General features: G+C 40.8%; 1 long non-coding RNA gene across 1 annotated transcript in view; it reads right to left on the bottom strand.

The window, feature by feature from the left end:
• Positions 1–11,523: 11,523 nt before the first annotated feature.
• The window catches only part of LOC141418219 (uncharacterized), an 87,766-nt gene continuing 81,487 nt past the window's right edge, over positions 11,524–17,802 (bottom strand). Inside the window, exon 4 of the long non-coding RNA XR_012442902.1 lies at positions 11,524–13,133. This is a non-coding gene — a long non-coding RNA (uncharacterized lncRNA). The remainder of the gene's footprint in view (positions 13,134–17,802) is intronic.

The following is a 17,802-nucleotide window of genomic DNA, read 5'->3' as shown; positions in this document are numbered from 1 at the left end:
TGAGCTGACACTGCCTCTTTAAACATATTATGAAGATTATCAGCAATGTATCAAGGTGTCTTTGAAGAATGGTATAAACTTCGACTGCACTACTTATTGCCATAAACCACACTTCCAGGTTTTTATTTATATGCGCATTAGTTCAATATGATTGGATCTGTAGGCAGCAGAAAGGATTGGGGTAATTTATATATATATCAATAAAGGTCTCCAGCCAGCCACTGGGTGCTCTAAGGGGAACAGTAGTTCCATTTAAAACATTAGGAACTGGAGAAATTGAAAATAACTCTCTATTTAGAGGCCAAGGATTAAGGTATTTTGCAAGGAAGGTCTCAGCCCAGCCAGGCTATGCTAAAAGGGCTGTTAAAATGTCATTTGGCTGATAGTTAAGCCACAGAATCTATCTTAACCCCTTCATTTCTATTGGATTTTTTGCCTATGAAACATTGACCGTAACAGGAAGATAGGAGGGGCAGAGTTCATGGGCATATGCCATATACCAACAGTGTCACCTCAGGTCTGCCACATCCACTGTGTGAGGACTTCATGGAGCTGCTTGGCCAAGGGTTACCCTGATCTGTAGCCAACAAGGACTCCTTGACCAAGCTGAGCCAATCAGATATTGTCTCCCAGAATCCTGACTACTGAAAAACTGTCTCATGGACTAAAAATGGTAGAAGCTAACTTACCCTAGTAGTGATTATCTGAAGATAATCTTCAATGGAGCTGCCCTGACTCCTAGTTCTTGTGATTTTTAATTCCATGCTGTGAACTATGGGGTAGCCATCCCATGAGTTCTTCCACTTAGGTTAACCAGAGATTCTGTTATTTACATCCAAGGAGCTTGTCTAAGCAAGATGTTGGATGCCAAGAGCCCTGCATGTCTAACTTGCCCCCATCACAGACAAGTAACCTCTCAGTTTCCCCTGTAAAATGAATGCAGTGGAAGAGACCATAGCTCTCTAGCTTTGGTGAGTGTCAGAATCAACATAGAACATCTGGATACTAATTCAGTCATTTCAGGGGAGAGCCCAGTCCTCTGCTTTATATCCATTAGTTAGTTTGTGTCCACCAAACTTTAGGGGCACATTTTCAAATTATATGTTCCAGGGCACTTCAGTTTATTGAGGAATCCAGGGATGGCCTCTGGATGAGGGAAGAGTTGAGGAGAGCAGCACTCTTATTGCAACTAGGGAAGTTTTCTTTTATATATTATTTTTTTAAGCATCTAAATTAAATTTGCCCTGAAAAATGGGCTCTACCACTGAGGGAGGCGAGTGAAAAATCAAGGGACTAGGACCACTCAATAATCTCAAAGAAGCCTTGTTGGTTTGTGTCAAGCCTTCACAGGAAACAGACCACTGCCTTTATTTGATATGAGAGGTTGACAAGTGGGAGCCAACCAGGAGAGCACATCCCATTCTTGTCCAAAAATAGAAGCAAGGGGTGAAAAAGTAGAGTTCAAGTGAATTTTTGAGCTACAGCTTTGAATAGGAACAAAACCAAGAATTTGATCCTCAAATCTTATCAACAACCTGACACACCTGAGTTTTATTAAACTGACGTGCAGCAGTCAAGGCCCTGGATGACATGCCCAGGGAGATGTCATTAGGCAACCACTCAGCCACCTCGAGAGGCTCCTTCCATGGTGCCTCTTCCTGCTGCAGTGTTTGGAACACCATAAACTGGAGCCAGAGGAGATCCATAAACAGCCCAGTTCTGACTTTTTTTTACTTTAGAGTCCCATTGTGGCTTCATTTATTTTCAAAAGAGCATGTGACATGTTCCTTGGCACCTTCCTTGCTATAAAATATCTGTTGACATTTGTGGTTTGGGGCTGGGTTGGATTAGTGGCTTTTTCATCCCATTCACCTATGGCAGGTAACACGAGGGGAAACATCACATGGCCATGTTCCCCTTCGTCCTGTCTTATCCTTTCTACCCAGACTAATCCTTGTGTGTCAAAACAGAGATTCTGTCTTTCATCAGCTGTGTGACTTTAGCCAAGATGCATAGCATCTGTCTCTGTTTCCTGGACTATATGAGGTTTCTGTAAGGACAATTATAAAGGAGAGGAGGTTGACAGTGGCTGGCATTTATCTACCACTCACAAGAAGCAAGGCGCTGATCTGTGCAAGTTTTCCTGAACTGTTTCTCAGCTAAATCCTGAGGGCTGATTGTCCCGTCCATGCCTACAAAGTAGGTCTGCCTATCTCTACCCTCACCTTACAGAAGGCAAAACTGAAGCATGGAGAAGCTAAGGGACTTCAGAGTGACACAGTAAGTGGAGCAGGCTTTGGTCTTAGGAGGCCCTACCCTACAATCTGTTTTTAGTGGCAACACTGTTTTCTTTGCTTTTCCACACCTGGTTGGAAAGTTTGTAGGTGCCTCACACAGATGATTCAGATGTGGGAGAATCAGATGTGGAGGCTTATTTAGGATAAAATGATGCAAAGAGAGAACAATGGTAGAATGGAAAGATTATCAGTCTAAGTTTGTCCTCACTACCATTGGGCTTTGGTGCCTTGTCTTCCCTGAGACTCAGTCTTCTCATCAGCCAAATGGGGAAATTATTCCTACCCTTGTAAACACAGGGATATGGACACAGCCTCTTATCAGGTATGCATCAGATGGAAATGATGTGTCATGTGCAGAAGCACACTGAAAACTAAGTTGAAAGGAAGACGCAGTAAATAGACAGATAGATAGATAGATAGATAGATGATAGATAGATAGATGATAGATAGATAGACATGTGTATGTATACACATCTACTCTCCTAGTTTGGAGTAATGTGGAATTCCTTTCAAGGCTATAAAGCCAACCCAGATTTTTCTTGCATAAGCTAAACTCACAGAGGACATGCATCCAAAGCCATAGGGTGAGGACAACCAAACACTACTTTGTCTTCACTGCCCATCTACCCACCTTTTCTGCATCAAAGGCTTGAAATTTCCTATAATATGAAATCTCTAGTATATGTCAGTGTCTTACTTATAATGAGCAACTTAAGCATATTTTTCATGTAAATTAACTGTTTTTATCACATGGATAAAATTTCCATGAATAACATGTATAGCATCCTGCACGTATTTCTATATACGCACATGTATAGTCACAGTTATCTTAATGAGATTACACTACACTTACTAAAACTATGGAGCGAGCTTTGTCTTGCCCTGTTACTCCTGAACCTAACTGGGCTAACTGGGGGCAACGGGAGATGCAGAACGGACAAATGATGGACAAACATGCATAAAGGTGGGGCCAGGTGTGCTAGATGCACAACGGCCTCATTGCTTCTTTTCTCTATTACTCTCTTCATTTATTTTGCTTCTTTTCTCTTATTCTTTAAGGCCTTACTTCTAAAGTCTTTCTTTAAAACCTTGCTTCACTATTCTTTAAACCTTGCTTCTAAAGTCTTCTTTCCTGTTCTTTTAAGTCTCTTTCCTTAGACTTGCACTGTCCCATGTTCTCTTTAGCTTTTCCTTAGCTTAGCTTTTCTAAAGCCGCTGTATAAAGTTCTCGGTGAAGAAAGCTGCTCTGGTGCAGACCCAACAGCCAGCGTCAATGGCAACCAATCAAAATCTCCCATCAAAAGCCTCACATCCTCCTTCAGTGAGTCTTTTATATCCAGTGGTAAACAAGGAGGTGGAGCAACAGTTCTCAGGGAGGGGTGTGACATTGTAACAGGAGAAACCTGCCTTCCGACTTCTCTAAACTTAAACAACTTAGGAAAAGCACCTGTATCCTGCACTCTTCTGTGGCTGGGGCCATACCAAACTCAGCCTGCCAGTTATTGGGCACAGCTGTGCTTGTGTCAAATTCTCATAGTCTTCTCATGATCTGCTCCCCACAAAACTAAAATCCACTTTTTCCTTAAACATATGTCGTAGACATCATTTTATACCAATTAATGCAGATACACAAAAAAAATGCAAATAACACACCACCATCTTCATGCCTTCATAGTATTCCAGTGAGTGGATATATTATTACCTATTTGGAAGCTAGTATTTCTATTATAAACATCACTGCAACAGACATCCCCGTTCATACATCCTTGTCAATGCATCCTTTAAGATCTCAGCATAAATTCCTGAAGTGAGAACTGCAGGGTCAAAGACAGGGCACGTTTAAAGTTTTGCTATGCGCTTTCAAGTTGTGATTCTCCAGAAACATGATATTTCTGTTGATTCCTACGAGCTGGTATGAGAGGAGAGAGATTTACTATAACTAGGAAGATGAGCCATAGGAAATTACCATATTTGGATTTCAAAAATGGTTGAAGGTCAGCAAATACATATGGTTTAAAAATTCTCTCTAATGTAAACTAAGTATTGCCTTTACAACCACTGGGTCGGCCACTCGGAAAAGGTTGAATCATGTGCACTTTTTTAAGTAGAAGAAGAAATAGAAGAGTCAGTTCTCTCTGCCCTTCCGAAAAAAATAAGCCATTATTTGAAGAAATCCTATTTAATCCTATTTGCCAATGTGCAAACAACCTGTTGTGAATAAGGCAAGGCGCTGATTTTGAGTGACCTGATGGTGAAAGTGAAATGCTTCTCTCTCTCTCTTTCTGTGTCAGGGATAAGAGTGACAGAACTAGAAAGGAAGTTGGCACTCTTTGTCATGAGTCCTGGAGACCATGTCCCTAAAGTTAGACTACATCTGCAGGCATGTTGCAGCTGAAGGAGCCTAGGAACACCGGCCATCCCCATATCGTGTTCCTGGGAACACCAGTCCACAAATGCTTTCAGGAGGAAGTCTCCAAGGTCCCATGTTTTGGGAGGAGACAACATTCAGAATTCTCCTGCTGGCAAGTCACAATGCACTGAAGCATTCAAGGCTCTAAAAATTTCCTGGCAAAGAAAGCTGCTACCTGGGTTGAACTCTGCTTTCCTTACACTTGTGTGACCACACATCCTTTGAGCACAAAACATTTCTTAATGTCCAATGGACTAGACTTTTAAAATGGCTTAATCGCTCATTTCACTAGAAATGAGAAAATCCTGAATTATCAAGGTTACAGGTAGGTCGGTGGCAAATCCAGGACTGTTTCAAGTCATCCAACAAGTATTTATTGAATGCCTTCTGCATGCCCACATCTGTACAGGACAGTGGCAAACACAGTGAACTGCATCATCCTTGACACTCATGAGGTTATGACCTAGTAAAGGACAAATTAACTGACGATTTCTGTTTAACATCATTCGAAACCATCTAGAACAATCTATGGAGCACTTTATTGTGGCTTCTGAATTGAGGAACTGAATTTTTCAATTAAATTCATTCAAACTTAAATTTAAATAGTATAAAGTAACTTTCTATTAAATGTAGTTTTGTTTTGTGTGGCTATATTTCATGCAACAAAAAAAATCTTAGTGACTACATTGAGACAAGTTCTAAGTGTAAAACAAACCAGACTTTGTTAAAAAATGCAAAATCTGTCATTCATATTTTTGTATTGATTACATACTGAAACATTATATTAATATCGGATTAAATAAAAAATATTATTAAAATGCATTTCATTGTCCCTTACTTAATTTTCTAAAATGTGGCTATAAAAATTTTAAGTTACATGTGCAGTCCATTATATTCCTTTTAGATAGAATTTATCTAAAAGATTTAGTGTGTCAGCAAGTACACAGACAATGCCTAACCAAGATTCAGGTAAAGTCTCCCAATAGGAAGAATGAGACCTGGAGGAGTGGGGAAGGAATGAGCCAGGAGAGAAGGAAGAATGTTCCAGAGAGATGAAGCAGCTGCGCAAAGGCCCTGAGGCTGAGTAGGGCGGGGCTCCTGATTCCAGACTAATTTCTTCCCCAGAATAATGTTATCTTCTCTGCTGCAGTCCAGCAAATGTTCCTCCTCTAGGTCACTGTCTTGAATCACTGAAGACTGTTTATTTAAAATGAAATATCACATTAGATGCTTGAGAGAGAGCATCTAGCTCATATTTCACGTAGACCTCACTTCTGCATAAGTTCCTGATTCTTTCAAAGTGTGTGACAATCTCGTATTCCTCAAGGAAATCTTCTTTGAAGGAAATAGCTCCTACTGAAGTAAGCATCTTGTCACTCCCAGTAAGTCTAATTGGGATTGGCTCCTGAGGGCCAGCAGCTGGCCTGAGCAAGAACAGGCAGGGATTCAGCTGCACAGGATGGGTACAGAGAATGCCAGGATAAACTAGTAAGAGCTCAGACTCTGCGGGCTCCACCACTGACCAGCTGGGTGACACCTGTCTCCAGAGGAGCCTCACCACCTCTAACTGGGTTGTTTACCGTTGGTACTCCTGACATCAGTCCAGGCAAGTGACTATTGCAAGGGTCAGCTCCCCAGCAGTGTGTTCAGAAGCATCCCTACCCCAGCTGTGACAACCAAAAACATCTCCAGACACTGCGAGGCACCTCCTAGCACTCTGCTCCCTGAGAAACTGTTCTTCTGACTGACTTCTCATTAGGATGAAAAGTAATCCTGCATGGAAGGGGCTGGGGTAGCGTTGAACTTGGCAAGTGCTCAATGAAGGTTTGATACACAAATACATGAACTGTAAGGAAGGAAAGGTCCTGCATGGAGGACACTGGCATTGAGCAACTCTGCCATCTTGTGAATTTAAGCAGCCATCATTTTCGCCCAAGAACCTCCACTAGTTCCCTCCTCCTCCCTCCAAAAGAAGCCAAGCCCAGGGTGTCTCAGTCATGGGGGCAGAAAGGCCCTGCAAATGGGACATGACTGCCTCCATGGATTTAATGGTGCTGTTTTAATGTGGATAATTATAAGGCCTCTCCTAAGCAAGTGCACCAGTTGGGGGAGGCTGCAGGCTCTGGGGCACCGTGGACCCGCATAGCTCAGCTCCATGGAGCTGCCAGTAATGTTATTAAATGTGCTCTCTTCTTTTATTAGGCATCTTAATAACCTCTAAGTTGCACCCAGGAGAGTTGGTGCAGAAAAGGAATTCTGGCCAACCTAATTTGTATTTGAAAATACCCCATAGGCCAACAGAACAAGATTCAGATGAATTTCACAGGCAGCTGAGGGCTACACAAGGCAAGTGTTTCCAAATCGTTCTCCATTGTTGAATGCAAAATGCCTGCCTCTCTGTCTTCTGCATCCCCATTCTTTGCCCTTCCTTTCTGACAACGCCCCTGCACCCCTACATCTAGTCACTGCTAATAAAGAGACCTTAACATGGACTTCCACTGTCAACCAGAAAATGAGGATGGGAGCTCATACTTACTATCTGCCTCAGTGGATCAAACTCTGGTGTGTTCCTCCTGACAACCAGCAAAGGGACTGCTCTCATTATCCCATCTCACAGCTGAGAAGACTGCAGTTCGAAAAGGCTAGCATATACATGTGTGGAAATGCCATGATGAAAGCCCCTAGTTTATACAGCAAATACACACTAGTAAAAAGACATTTACAAGTTTTAAAATAAAAAGGTTAGCATTTTGCCAGAAAAAAAAATTGTACAGCTAGGTAATTATAGGCTATGGATAGAAACCCAATTCCATATGATTTCCTAACTGGCCAAATGTGTTCAATAATTTGACTGTGACAAGGAATAAGTATCAGTTTCCCATGTGGAGATGACTGTATATTCATCATGCAGATTATACACAGCGGAAAGAATATTTTAAGGGAAACATGAAAAGGGAGTGGCAACCCGCATTCATTCAACAAACATCTAGTAAGAAGGTAATATACACTAGGCAGTGTTCTAGCAACTAGGCAATAGTGCCACACCTACAAATAAATGCAGTGGATTTGTGAAACATTTCAGATACAGAGTAAACAGAATCTGGACTCTCTGACAAAAAGGGAAAATCCATAGATGGCTCAGGTTTCCCTAGCTTGGTAGACTGAAGATCAGCCAGCTGAACACCCTGCTGTTGAAGCTGAACAGTGGGATGTGGAGAGGAAGCTGGTGATTTCATTTCCGGGTATGTTAAGTTAGAGTTACCATCAGACATTGCATTGCTCTCCCATTGCTGCTGTGACGAATCGCTGCAAATGCAGGAGCTTTAAACAACACAAATTTAATTTCTTTCAGTTCTGGAGCTCAGAAGTTCAAAGTGAGTGTTAAGTGGATAAAGTCAAGGTGTTAGCAGGGCTGGTCCCTTCTGGAGGCTCCGTAGGAGAATCTGTTCCTTACCTCTTCCAGACTCAGGAAGTCGCCAGAATTTCTTGGCTTGGATCTCTTCACTCCAGCCTCTGCTTCAGTCATCACCCAGTTCTAGTCCTCTGATGCCTTTTAGCTGTTCTTTGTCCCTGACTCCTTCTGCGCCCTTCTTAAAAAGACATTTGTGATTATACCAGGCCTAACCCCATCATCCTGGATAATTTTCCCAACTCAACCTTAACAAAAACACATGAGCAAAGTTCTTTTTTTTTTTTCCAGTACTGAGGTTTGAACTCAGGGCCTTGTGCTTGCTAAGCAGGAGCTCTACCACTTAAGCCACTCCCTCAGTTCTCTTTGCTTTAATTATTTTTTAAATAGGGTCTTGCGTTTTTGCCCACCCCAACCTGAAACACCATCCCCCTATTTACACTTCTCACATAGCTAGGATGACAAACATGTGCCACCAGAGGCAGCTATTGGTTGAGACAGGGTTTCACTAACTATTTGCCCAAGCTGGCATCTATGCTTCCCAAGCAGCTAGGATAATAGGAGTCAGAACCACTGTGCTGAGCCTCTGCACAGTTCTTGTCACACAGTGTAACAGTCAGAGGTTTCAGGAATTAAGACATGGGCATATTTGGGAAAGCCATTATTCAACCTACCACAGACTTTTAGAAAGAGTGTTCTATAGGCGATTCGAAACGTAAGACTCTGCATTTGGGGAAAATGCTATTCTAAGCGAGTGAATTCATGAGTCAAATTCCCTCATTCATTCAGCCATTCAATAATTATTTATTAAACAGTTAATATGTGCCAAGAAGATAATTGCACCTAAGTAGTTGACTTGGGACTCAAGCCCATAGATTAGAGTTGACGGGAGTTTACATAAAAGGATAATTAAGAGTAAAACGCAGAGGACCGAACACTATGCAGTAGGACAATGTATGTAGAAGCAAACAGGAAAAGTGGATGTCCACTTGTCCACCTTAAGATGCTATCAAGGAAGACTATTTACACAAGTGGGTTTGTCAGTCATTGTGTGGTTGACTATGGAACATGGGGAATTTGGCTTCAAAAATATGCTGTCTCCAGAGCAGGTTGAGAGGAAATTCAAGTAAATTCTTCTTGAGCTGGAGTAACAGTGGTTCTGGCCTATGTCTTCCCTGTCCTTGTCTTAGCCAAGTGCAAGCCATTAAGAATTTCCTATCCAATCAAACGCCCCAGCATTTGGCTGACCCAGTAATGGAGGCAGCAAGAATTTAATCCATGGCAGCCTCAGGTGCAAAAAAGATGATACTAAATATTTCATTCCTGGGATGATGGGAACTGGAAGCCCCTGGAGATGATCCGCTGAATCTTTTAAGTGAGCCCTTCCAGGAATCCATTGGGTAACCGTGCTGTCGACAATAATGACTGCCACTAGGGCCTCGCTTCCCAATGGGAGGGGTAGCCACACTAATGCGCAGCAGTGATAAGAGGGCAGCTCCAACTCTGCTTCTAGGAAATTAGATTTTTTTTAAATCCTGCTTTCAGAAGTTTCCTGTCACCTCTTTAGATCCAAAAGACATTTGTTGCCCACTTTTTTCTTTTTTTTTTTTTCATAAAGAGCCAAATGAAAGGAGAATAAAAAGATGTAACAAAGAGAGATCATTTAAGGCACATTTCTTCTCTTCATGAAATTACCTACTTTGGCTTGCATTTTTAACTCCTCTCAATCTTTAATAGCTAGTACAAGAAGACAGTAAGTGTTAGAATGGCCGGGAGAAAAAGAGAAGCATTATCTGGGGAGAAAATTGCATAGATTGTGTTGGTAAGTAAATACCATTTGTTACGCACAAGGGTATTAAAACGAAAAAAAAAAAAAAAGAGAGAGAGAGACTATTTTTCCTTTAAAAAATTAAGTGTTTTGAGAAACTGCAATAGATTTTTTTCATTACTCTTTACCAAATGTAAAACTGATAGTATATTCTATGGACTTAAGAAAACATAGCAAAAGTGAAAAAGGTCAGTTTTGGTGTAACAGAGAGGAAAGATGACCACAAATATGACCCTCTTCCCCTTAAGACCTGTGTTTAGCTGTGACTTGTGACTCTGGCTCAGAACTGCCTGTCCTGCAGGTGTGGAGTAAGAACCGGAAGTCAGAGACAGAGAAGGAAAAACTGGACTTCTGCAGGTGAATGGATTTGCCCCACCCACCTCTCCCTCTAACCCTGGCCAGCCTTCCAAACAAGGCCCATGGAGTCTTCTGCCTCCCCTGAACCCTTTCCGTGCTTAGTGGACCATCACTGTGTCACACATCTTGCTTTCTCTAAGAGAGTGTGAGCAGTTGGAGCAGCTGGGTAGCAGTCATTAGGAGCTTCCTAGATTAGCCTCAGCTTGGCTTATCTGCTGATGGTGCCATTTTAAGCATCTTTACATCTTGTATCGCAAATGTGTACCATGGAGTGGTACCCAAACTAGGGTAGGTATGAAAGATGACTTTAGTGGGTGGTGCAAGATGTTTGCTAAAGAGAAACCATTTCTAAATAGTAAGTATTACTACTTGAAAAATATTACTCTGTATTTTTAGTAGTCATAATATTATTATACTTTTTCCTTGAAATATACATATTGTATATTGAAATATACAAATATGTATACAAATGTATACATATTTGAAGACATCCTCAAAATAGCACCACTACGAGGTATAAATATAGAAAGCTTTCCAAAGTGAATTAATATATAGAAATGTTAAGTATGAGTTCATAAGGATTTTGGATATGACAAAAATCATCAGGATGATTTGCAAAAACTAAAATGTTGTGAATAGCTGCCCTAGGCCACTTAGCCCAAGACTTTTTCTGTCATCCAATAAATATTTGTCACTTGAGTGCATCTCAAGCTTTGAGTTTGCTTATTATTAACATCATAGTTCTGTTTTGATTTAATCCTGAGAAAACCCCAGGAGTGTCTTTTGACTGGATAAGGAAATGGAAGCTGTCATTGGAATGACATTACTGCTTTGGTGGCCAAGACAATGGGCTACAGAACAAGGACAGATTGCCAATTAATTTCTGGTCCTGCTATTTTCTAACAGGATTACTTCAAAATGGAAATAATATTTTTTTCTGTGCCTCAGTGTTCCCATTTGCAAAAGAGACTTGTTATGAGAAAGAAGTATAGTAATATATGCAAAGTAAGTACCAGCTGGATGCCTGGCACAAAGAAGGACTCTGATATGTGGTAGTTATTACTATGAGTAACAGTAGCAATTGGGAGGCACAGACAGGAGGATGGGAGTTTAAGGCCAGTCATGGCAAACTTAGTAAAGCCCTATCTCAAAAATAAAAACAAAACAGCTAGGGGTATAGCTCAAATAGTAAAGTGCTTACCCAGTAAGCACAAGGCCCAGAGTTCGATCCCCAGTACTGCAATCAATAATAATAATAATAATAACTGATATTTGTATGGAAATCCATATCTTTTGAAGAGTTTGCATCCAAGCATTAGAATTTATCAACCCCTTCTACAGGGAACCAATTATTGTCCAAGACCCAGGGATTCAACTTTGAATAAGAAATGTATGACTTCAAGGTCAGTAGTCTGTTCCAGAAACAGACTCTGAAACCAGGCTGCCTTGTTTTCAAATGTAAGGTGTGCTACTTCTGGTGATATGGTATTGAACAAGTAACTTACATTGCTATACTTCAGTTTCCTTATCTGTAAAATGAGTATAATAGAGACAACCGCCTAGGGGTTAGCTGTCAGGATTAAAGGTGTTTGTAGATGTAAAGTCTATCAACATTATCAGACAGGTGTCTATATAGAGAATCCTGGCTTTATTTTACCTACCCTTTTTGCAGTTCCTGTCATCACAAGACTACCAAATAGCTTCCCATATTCCTCACAAGGACAAATGCTTTCTAAACTGGGTATTTGCTATAAATGATGCCCAGTTACTAATTTAGAGGCAAAGGTGTAAGGGCAATCCATGTACGGGTGTTTGAGCTTCATCTACTGAGAACATTTTATCATTGATCTCAATCAGTGATGTCCTGTAGATTCAAATCAAGCCAGTTTTTTTGTGGGGGGGACTGAGTCAAGCCAGTTTTATAATTAGACAGAAAGTCATCTACATCATGTAATCTCTCAGCCATTATGAAAATGGCTACAGGCCAGAGATCTCAGACACAGACACACACGCTTCTATTGCATCATGCTTCTTTATCAAAAGTTGTGCTGTTGATGTAAATATCAAGCAATGCAACTACTTGCTTCATGCTTGAAGCTAAGTCTGTCTTGGAGCATGCATTGACATGAAAAAATAAGACTGGTTCTCTGTGCACATGCACCCTTTCTGTACAAACCTAAGAAAGATATAAAGAATATGTCTTCAACCTAACAATTTTCTCCATATGGAAAATCCAGTTGGGGATATGACATGCAGTTAATGACATTGCCTGGACCTAGCCCTAAACAGTAGCAGAATATGGGTTCGTTTGACAAGTAAAGCCAATGAAGTCAAGACATTCCAGTTGGAGACTGTGACTGCTCCCCTGATGGAAACAGCTGCTTCAATCCAGGCTGTGCCAATGCAACCCCAGACAGGAAGGTGATAAAGGGCTGATTTCAAAGCCCAAAGTCTTGCCTCAGGACCATTTAGAAAACACTGTTGGCTAGGGAGCCATCAGGTGCACAAGTCAGTGAAATATTACTCCTAATTGAGTGGGCCATTTGAGAATGCAACCAGGAGTGTGTCCAAGGAGTCAGCACTCACCTTTACAACTCCCCAGGCCCCTCCTTGGTTAGAATCCATTTAAAGAGAGAGGGAGAGAAAGACCACTTTCATCACCTAAGTGTAAATGAATCAAAGTACGATGTAGATAGGGGAGCAATCAGCTTCCCCAATGACTAATCTGTTAAAGGGAGATTCACTCCTGATGTGGTGCTCCTGAGACACACTGCTGCATCATTGACTCCAGGCTCCCCAACGTCTTCATTCACAGAGTGGAATTCAGGAGTTCTGATGGGGTGAAGGATACAAGAGAATTGGTGACCTTTAAAATCAGTGAGCTTTTGGATACATCAGCTCTGGTCACCAATGGCAAACCAACTTGATCTTTCTAAGCCACTCTTTAATGTTACATTAAGTCTCCTGGAGAAACTACTTGTAAAGCCATTTCTAACAAGTTAGAAATTATAGAGGCATACTGTAGTCAGTACTAGGAAACTGGCCTGTATTCTCTGGCCCAAATGGTACTACTGTTATTTTCATTTTAATTAGTTGCAAACATTTAAATGTCTTTGGGATTTTGCATTTCCTAAAGATCATCTGACCCTCTATTTCCACATGTAAGAATCAGTGGCACCTAAGTAGCAGCCACCCTCGTCAAACAGTCACCATGGTCTCTATCTCTGCAGCCTGACATATTTACGTTAACTGTTGTCCTGTATAGGCAGTGACTTTGCAATGGCTGTAATGAAGTCACTCAGGTGTCTTCCAGGCAGAATCCAACTGACCATGAATCTATGTTAAAAATAAATGTGAACAAAGCAAAAACTGTCTCCAACCATCCTGACATGAAACCCCACCCAACAGACACCTCACGCTGGGTAGTGACAAAATGGCTCACTGAGCCTGTCTCTTGGAAGGTATATATGACTCTTCTTGAGGCAGCTTGAACTAGCTGTCAATTTTCCATGGGTCCCACCTTACATTTGTTTGCTTGTTGTTTGGTAGTACAGTGGTTTGAATTCAGGGACTCATGCTTGTGAGGCACGTGTTCTATCACTTGAGGCACTCTGCCAGCAGTGTGTGTGTGTGTGTGTGTGTGTGTGTGTGTGTGTTGGGCATTTTTGAGATAGGGTCTTCTTTTTGCTGGAGCTGGCCTCTAACTATGCTCTTTCTGATCACTGCCTCCTAGTTAGAATTAAAGGCATGAGCCACCAGTACCTGGTCCATATATCTGTTTTTGAAAGTACCAGAACCCAGAAAGTCCTGTCCATTGAGACTCAGTAACCTTTATAATAACTCCTATTTCTGGATCTAATGTAAGGTTGCCTCCTTCTAGAAATATTAAAGACCAAATAGCATTCCTTCTGTATATCTCAAAGCTCAACTAACTCTACACTCTTACTGCCATGGAGTAAAACCACTTCAAGAGGCTACATGGCAGAATGATGCTAAGCAAGGCCTCAGAATCCCAATGACTGGGTTTGAATCCCAGTTCCAGCCCATGCTACAGAATCTTAGCAAGTCTCCTTACCACCCTGAGCCACCATCTTGTCTTCTGCAAAAATGAGATTAAACATAGCATCCATATCACATGGTGATAAATAAAGTAGTGAATGCAAACACTAAGTGCAATACTTTCTTAAACAATGCATAGTCCATAAATACTGAGCTCAAAATGAAATCTACAATGTTGATGTTTTCACCTGCACCTTGTTTAAACCTTTCGCTCAAGCCTTCCTGCTTCTCCACTTAGCTACATACAACTTAGGCATTCCCACATTTTGTACTTTGGGCCCCAGAACTCCTGTCTTACTGGAATACTCTTCTTTTTCCTCTATATTTAGTTGACTCTAATCCACTTATGAAAGTTAATTCTGCCTTCTTTCTCCCCACAAAGGTTTGCCTGACTATCCAAGCACACTATGAACACCTCCTCTTCTATAACTCAACCTGTGAAGTGGTGAGTGTTTCACAACTACCCTGATCATCTCAATGAAAATGTCACATGCTAGCACATCACCCTGAATGTGGCAAAGAGAAAATGATACTCAGTTTGTCCTCCTTCCATCATCATCATACTTAGATCTGTGTGGTGTAGCATGGATGCTTCACAGCAACCAAGAATTTCCTTGTAGGAAATTTCCTGGTAGGAAATTCTGCATCCCAACAGCTAAGTGTCTCCTTCCCAGTCACTGTAGCTAAAATTACAGGTTATTAAAATAAAAATTTTAAATATAGATGGAGGGTTTCATTATGCTTTATGTTGATACAGTAGAATATCACCAATTAAGAAATTCATAAAGAAAGCATTTCTCCCAGTTCCAGAGGGTGGTGGTTCATTACGAAGGTGCCAGTATCTAGTTAGTGAATTTTTGTGACATAATATGATGGACAGCATCACCTATGGAAAGAGCTCACAAGAGAGAGGGAAAAGGGCTAAACTCATCCTTTTTACCAGGAACTGACTTCCAAGGTAACTTCCCATTCTATAAAAATAGCCTTAATGCATTCATGAGGACAGAGCCCTTACAATCTAATGGCCTTTTATTAGTCCTCATCTCACTTCTTGACATGATTGCACTGGGGATTAAGTTTCCAACAAGTGAACTTTTGGGGACATATGGGAACACCTTCAAATCACAGTAGAGGATAAAAACTTTCCAAGTACAGCCAGTAGGGCTTATTGATGGGAATGTGAAATTTAGGGGTGTGAAGAAAGGAGCACTAAAGATGATTCCTATATTTGGGGATTAAATATCCGAGTGAATAAAGGTGACCTATCCTGAGACAGGAAAAACTGAGGGAGATGTGGAAATTTCTTGGTGTGTGGTAGGGGGAGATAGAAGGGACATTAAGACTTTTGGACATGTTAAATCAGAAGTGACTATTAGATATTCAAATGGATCTATGAAGAAGGCAAATTGAGTCTGGAGCTCAAGAGAGATATTGAGTTTGGAAATATATTGCCAGTTAATATAGAGTTGGCATTTAAAGTCTAAGATTGGATACTTTTACCTAGAGAGTGAGAATGGAGAGAAAAGAGGGCTAGAGAAAGAGTTCAAGAGCCAACTAAGGGGCAGGCAGTAAGGCAGGAGGGATATTGTGGCATAGCACAAGTCATGGGAAGAAAGAGTTTCAAGGAGGACTTGTCATTGTCTGTGACAGGTTCTGTCTCAATAAGATGAGACCTGATTTTCAGTCATTGAATTTACCAAGATGGCAGCCAGTGTACCTTTAACAAGACAGTTTCAGTAAAATGCTAATTAAGGCACAATGAGAGAGAAGAGAAAATGGTAAGCACAAGCAGCAAACTCCTGAGAAGTTTAGTAAAATGAAACAGTATGTATGCAGTTAATTATCCATACAGGACAGGAAAAGAAGCAGAAATTATGTAAGAGATTTATGCAACTTCAATAAAACTCCCAAAATAAGTATCTATGATGCCTATAGAATCTGGATGCATATATATATATATATATATATATATATATATATATATATATTTTTTTTTTTTTTTTTTTGGTGGTACTAGAGTTTGAACTCTTGGCCTGGCAATTGCTAGGCAGACACTCTACTGCTCTACCACTCAAGCCATGCCCCAGCCCTTTTTGCTTCATTTTCTTTTTGAATAGAGTCTCAAGTTTATGCCTTGGTTGGCCTGGACCATTGATCCTCCTATTTATGCTTACTGTGTAACTGGAATGGCAGACCCACACCACCAGGCCCAGTCTTTTTTTTTTTTTTTGAATGGGTTCTTAACTCTTTGCCTGGGCTGGCCTTGAACTGGGATCCTCCTGATGTCTGCCTCCTAAGTAGCTAAGATTACAGGCATGAGCCACTATGCCAGTTATATTTCACTATTTTAGAAAGACAGATTTGGGGTATTAGAAATAAAGAATACCCCAGATTATCAAATCAACCTCAACTGCCAGTCACCTGTCATTTTCTAGATAGAGAAATAAAACTAAGGAGATGGAATAAGGTATCCAAGGACAGAACACCTCTTTATGCAGAAACAAAATTTATACTATTCCCTCAGAGCACACATGGTCCTCATGAGAGATATGATAACACTTCAGAATCCCATTCTACCAGAATCAGGAGGGAGAAATTTTTGTTTGATGGAGGTAGGCACTTTAAAGGCTAAAAACATGGATTTTAGACTGCATTTCGGATTTGGTCAGTTCTTAGCTACACTACCTTGGTCAAGTTACTCATCTTATTTAAGCCTCAGTTCTTTCACTCAGACAATGAGAATAGCAATAGCTCAAGCTCACTGGGCTTTTCCAGTGTTACCAATGCTAACATATATATAAAAGCATGGCACCAGACACAGTCAGAATTTAGCAAATGATACTGATCAGTACAATTATGTTTTATAACGTGTTAATTTAGATATGAATCCAGAGGCGAATCTCAAATTCCTTGAAGATTCTCACAATTAAGAATTATTGGGGAAAAGAAATTCCAAGCAGAGAAATGATCATGACTAAAGTTACCAGTGTAGGTATCCTGAACCACACTTACAGAAGACTTAAACACACAGCAACAGCAAACATCATTTAGAGGAAAGGAAATTCAAGTTCACAGAGATGTAGAGTTGAAAATTGTTTTTAATAACGGTCTGTTCTCTTCAGGAATTCTCTAAGATTCAGTCAAGAGCATTTGATTCTCCATCCCATAAAGGCAATTGTTATTATGCCCATTTTAGAGATGAATGAGGCTAGGGGACATACAGAGAATTATTCAAGGTCATAAAATCTAGTAAGGACCAGGGCCAGGAACAACACTAGCATCTTCAGAACTTTCTGTTTTAAGCATCTGGTGACTTGAGGGAGCCTGAGTACAGCTTCCGCTTCCGGGGCATTTGATGATTTTATGATGTGTTGTGGGATTTATGGATGCTATTTTGTTGGTACCTCTCCACCTCATAATCCACAAAGGCAGTGTCTGCCTT

The sequence above is a fragment of the Castor canadensis genome, chromosome 16 (genome assembly GCF_047511655.1).
Source record: "Castor canadensis chromosome 16, mCasCan1.hap1v2, whole genome shotgun sequence".
Lineage (NCBI taxonomy): Eukaryota > Metazoa > Chordata > Mammalia > Rodentia > Castoridae > Castor > Castor canadensis.
The sequence above is the reverse complement of the archived record's forward strand: the minus strand, read 5'-3'. Positions and strand labels throughout refer to the sequence as shown.